Raw genomic sequence first — 5,252 nt, forward strand, 5'->3', positions numbered from 1 at the left:
AGATAAAACTCCCACGTGCCAGATGGTAAATCACAATAAATGCTCAGGCTGTTAGATGCACAACAAGCGACAAAGCATTGACACACACCATCAGCAGCAAACCCAAAATAGAAAAGATATTTTAATAAGAAGTTGTCATTTGGGGAAAAGATCCTCGTGAAGCTCATCAGAATCAAAAGTCATACACTGAGGGCTTCTTATTTTCCTCATCAGCTCACATAAGCCTGAAAACAGCCAAAAATTTCAGGTGACTTACACCAGGTTCAGGGCTATAGTCAGCAAGAGCCTTGGAGTTCACGTTTTAGGCACCACTTCTGACCCTTTCTGCCAAGTTCTTAAAAAAATGTTGTTAAAGGATACCAGGGAATTGTTTACTCAAACCATTATTGTTTCCCGAACACAGATGCAAGAAAAAGTTTTATTAAGAAGATAAACAGCTGCTACTGTACACGGTTTAGATGGCAGCAAAAGCATCTAAGGGCCATAAAGGGAATAGTAAGGGAATTAAAAAGCATTTTTATGCATGAAGATGGCTAACATCTGTACGTTCATTAAAGTGGTATCAACTATGCTTTTAATTAAAAGTTAGTGACAGAAACTTAAATATGATTAATGAAGCCCAGCAGCCTAGCAGAAGTCTGCTCCATCAGAAGCAGCACAAGCTGCGTTCCCAGCCCCAACTGCTCCTTTCCTCCCCTCTCAGAGATTCTGCCACAACCAGAACACACTGCAACGACCACAAAGCAGAAATCCTGAGACAAACAACAAGCCAGGACAAGCCTGCATCAGTGCTTTCATGCCTGGCCATCCTTTATGCTGCATATCCCGAGGAGCCGTTCCAATTACAAGGAGCTGGTTACCTGCCGCAATACCCAGGCACTCAGGGATCCAGCGGAGGCAGCGGGTCTGCCACAGGAAAAGAGGGAAAGGGCTGCCCTACAAACAGCAGTCCCCTGTTCAGCCGTGGGTGGGGGGAAAACCCCTCGCCCAGAAGCCAGGGTTGAACTCTGAAAGGCAGCCAGGCGGCTTGTGTTACCCGGAGCACAATGCAGCCACGACAAAAATAAACCAGGCGATAAAAATACAGCACGAGCAAAAAGATGTGGGCACGGAACAGGAATCGGTGCCACCGGGGGATAAGGAGTCCTACAGCCACTGATACTCTCACATGCACTCAAACATCCGCCTATTCGAGTCCCGATGTCCACAAAGACGGATCCATTGTCACTCTCCTGTTCAGAGCTGAGCACTCACAGATTATGGCTTCAAAGCCTAAAGACGCTTCCTGACATCAAATTTCCACTTAGCAGCTTCCAGACGCACAGAGCACAGAGAAGATGGAAGCTCTCACTTTACAGCAGGTACCAACACATAAAGAAACTTTTTTATTTCTTAAACACACAGTTTAAATAAACTTCACCTCAGTCGTGGCATTTAAAAGTCAAATGTGACAGGACTGACTTGTGTAGCTGACTGAGCAGGGCGCTCCTCTGAGGGGCTCCCTGAATGATGCTCCCAGCTCCAGGCTGAGCGCCTCAGTGCACTCTGTGCTTCTGCTTCCTCAGCAGAGCAGGAGAGGCTGGGGAGGACGTGAAGGAAGGGATTTAATCCTCCCACAGCTGGGCAAAAAGCTGAAGCTGTTCACGCCGTAGCCGTGGAGCAGCAGCACGCTCCAGGATTGAGCACAGGGTTGGGGAACACCAGGATCCCTTCTGTCAAGGGGTGGGGAGGCCGGGAGAAAGGACTGCCGGGCCCAGCAAAACGAATCCCCTCTTGCAGCCCATCATCCCGCTGAGGAACGAGCATTCTGCTCTTTCCAAAGGGAAGAATCGCTTCCTCCCACTCCCGCAAGGAAAAGCACCGCCTGAGGAGCACCGCCAGCTCCAGTCACCACCCAGCCGTGCCCTGACACAGGGAGGTCTGGAGCCCCGAACGCTCCCGGGGCTGTCCCTCAGCTCTGATCGGTCACCGGCATTTGTTCTGTGAGGGTCTCGCCCTCTTCTCCCTCAGGGACGGGAGGCACCCCCGGGCAGCCCCTCATCCCCTCCCCACGGCCAGGCCCCGTCCGAGGCCACCGCACGGCAAAACCTCCACCGGGGGCCTCTGCCAGAGCCGAATTCGGTGAAATTCAAGGCTCGGAGATGCGGTACCGGAGGAAGGGGGCCAGGACGGAGCTGTCCCGGGGGCTGGCTCCGGCCCCGAGCCGTGACCGCCCCGAACGCTCCGGGTGCCGCGACCCTGCAAGGGAGGGTGCTCCGTCCGTCCGTCCGTCCGTCCGTCCGTCCCCGGCTGTCCCCGCGGGCACGGAGCGGTGCCTGCCGCCCGCAGCCCGCCAGCGCAGAGAGAGCCCGGCACCGGCCGTGCCACACGCCGGACCCCGCGTCCCTGCCGTGCGGTGCCGGGCGCTGCCATGGCCGCGGGGCCCTCCCGGTCACCGGCTACTCCATCGGGAAACTTTTACCGCCGTATACCGGGGGAGGACGGACAGCCCGGCCCCGCTGAGGCCGCGGCAGCCTCCAGGTGCCGGCCGGGACCCGCCGCGGCCCGCGGGGGCCGTTCTGCGGTCCCGGGAGAGGCCCCCGCGCCGCACCGGCCCCTCCACAGAGCCGCAGCCGCCCCGCGGGCCCGGCCACCCCAGCTCAGCTCCCCTCAGGCCCGCCGCGGTTCCCGCCCCCACCGAGGCACGGCCGGGCCATCCCGGGGGCCGCCAGGTGTCGGTGCTCGCCCCGCCGCCCCCCGCCCGCCCTCAGCGCCCCCCGCCACGCACCGGCTGCTCCCGGCGCGGCGGCCGCGGCTCCCGCTGCTGCTGCTGCCGATGCCGCCGCGGCTCGGCGGCTGCCGTTGCCTACGGGTCGCTGCCTGCCGGCATGCCCGCGCGCCGCTGGCATAATCCCCGGCGCGGGCGGGCCGGGCGCGGGCAGCTCCTCGCCCGCCGGCGCTGCCGCGGCGCGGGGACGGCGGAGGCGGGGGAAGGCGAGGCGGGCGGGCCGCCGCAGCTGCGGGGGAGGAGGGAGCGGGGAAGGCGAAGAGCCCCGCACCGGCACTGCCCTTGCCCTGCCGTGGCACGGCGGCCGCGCGGATTTATCCGCCCGCCGAGCGAGCCGAGCCCCGCGCACCGGCAGCACCGGGAGCCGCCACTTCCTTCCCCGCGCCGCTCCGCGCTCCCTCAGGCGAGCGGGCGGGGTGAGGGCGCCGCCTGACGGCCGCGGTGAGGAGCGCGGGGCAGCGGGACCGCCCCGGCGTGCGGGGAAGGCGCGGGAGGAGCGGGGAAAGAGCTGGGAAAGAGCGGAGAAAGAGCCGGGAAAGAGCCGGGAAAGAGCGAGCGGATGGTGCGGGGATCCCCGGGCTGGTACCGCCTTCCTCCGTTCCCCCGCTCGCTGCCGGTAGCGGTGCCCTCAGCGAGGGTAGCGGCGCTCACCGAGCCCGCGCTCTGCCCTCAGCTGCCCTCAGAGCAGCGCTGGCGGCTCCTCGAGCTTCACTCTCCGCACAGCTCAGTCGGGAATAAAAATCTCAAAAAGTTCAGCGATCGTTTCATGCAGAAACCTCAGGAAAAGACCCTGCGGTGAAATTTACCGTGGCCTTTTAAACCTTTGTTAATTTCCTGCAGTTGTTTTTCATTCAGGATGCATCATGCCAGCCCTTTTCCCCCCTCTCTGCAAAGTACTCGCACTGTCTTTGTAACTGCTCCCTGCTTTGCCAGACTGAGTTTTAGTTCACATTACAGCCTAAACCTATCAAAGCTACAACTTCTTAAATTTGCTTTCTAGAGATGCGAACAAACAAATTTTATTTTCCAAAGTTCAAATTCAGAGCTGTAGGAGTTGAAATGTTTATTGTCATAGAGAAAAGTATGCTTGGGAGTGTCTTGCAAGGGCAGACTGAGGCAGAGCAGAGCCTGGGGCTCCAGGCAGGACCTTGTAGATCTGGAAAGGCGATAAACACCAACATAGCTGGGAGGTGTCAGGTGAAAACACGAGAGGAAGATGACTAAAGTCCTCCACAGAGGAAGCAAAAGCCTCTCTGATTATCTGAAAATCCTTATGCGATCTCAAAGAGAGAACAAGGCAATTTTCTGGTTAAGAGGAAGTTGAAAGGGGATTAAAAACAAAAGGACAATGTCCAGCAAAGGGCAGGGCCGGCAGGCAGTGAAGCTCCCTGTGTCCCAGTTTTTGGTGCTTCGGGTGTGATTTTCAGGAGCACTGAGCATTCAGGCCTCCCACTGATTTAATCTGGAACTGCAGAGCCTCTGCCCCTCGGATGAATCAGGCCAAAGGCACCACACTGCACAGGTCACACACATATCTCAGAAGGTTGGCCTAGAAGTTTACTCAAAGCAACACTTTTTCCCCTCCCTTCAGTGTTATAATAGAACAGAAATAGCCTAAAGAGCTCCAACAGATGGAGGAGGACTTTTGATTAAAAAATAAATTCTGACTCACAATTCAGCTTTCTGGATGTAATAAAAAAGAGTCCATGAATATGAATAGTGCTGGAGAGAATGGAGTGGAGATGAAGGGAGGTTACAAGGAGAGGCAGTCAAAGAGCTGAGCTGATTTACCTACTTGCCTCTCATGTCTGTCAGGAAAATTCTTTGGTTTTGCTGTAGCACTGATGAAAGAAAACAAGACCATTACTGGACTCATGAATTGTTCCTGTGATGGATTCCTTGGAAAAATCCTGCTGGCTGACTGATATTTCTGAAGAATGCTTTAAAATTGTACCTGTTAATAACAGAATAGTGGGAAAGCTGCAGCTGAATAGAGTTATACAGGGAAGAAAAGATTATTTTTTCCACCCCTCCACTCCTTCTAAGTAAAAATCACCAGTGAGAACATGGAATGCCATCAGAATTGTACATCTGTTTGTGGAGACTGTCCTCTCCAAGCATTCAGACCCAATTTCTGCATTTCAGAGTAAAGGAGAAAACAAGAAACTCCCATCCTTGACTTCTCCCCAGCTCTGATCTTGCACTGAAGTACCCACAGGGCTGCAAAAACTACAGAATTTCTGAAAAGACCATGCATGGGTTGTACAATTCCTCATCAAATATCTTAAACCACAGCACTCTAATTTTAGAATCAGACCTTCTCAAGCTTCCTTTATGACAGCTATTCTGGCCCTGTAATCACATCATTGGTGGCCAAACATCTTGAACAAGGGCAGAATTTGAAACACACAATATGATTAAAACCTACATTATCTCTGATGTAATATCCCAGAGCCTATTACTGTACTTGGGCAGGAGGAAAGAA

General features: G+C 55.3%; 1 protein-coding gene across 4 annotated transcripts in view; it reads right to left on the minus strand.

Annotated features, from left to right (window-relative positions):
* The window catches only part of PITPNM2 (phosphatidylinositol transfer protein membrane associated 2), a 123,959-nt gene extending 121,100 nt beyond the window's left edge, over positions 1 to 2,859 (minus strand). For all 4 annotated transcript variants that reach the window (XM_054289085.1, XM_054289084.1, XM_054289082.1 and 1 more), the window contains exon 1: positions 2,768 to 2,859. The gene's annotated coding sequence lies outside the window, so the exon portion shown is untranslated. The remainder of the gene's footprint in view (positions 1 to 2,767) is intronic.
* Positions 2,860 to 5,252: the final 2,393 nt, after the last annotated feature.

The sequence above is a fragment of the Melozone crissalis genome, unplaced genomic scaffold (genome assembly GCF_028551555.1).
Source record: "Melozone crissalis strain CALT ecotype California unplaced genomic scaffold, PUWL_Pcris_2 ptg000063l_1, whole genome shotgun sequence".
In the NCBI taxonomy this organism is placed as follows: Eukaryota; Metazoa; Chordata; class Aves; order Passeriformes; family Passerellidae; genus Melozone; species Melozone crissalis.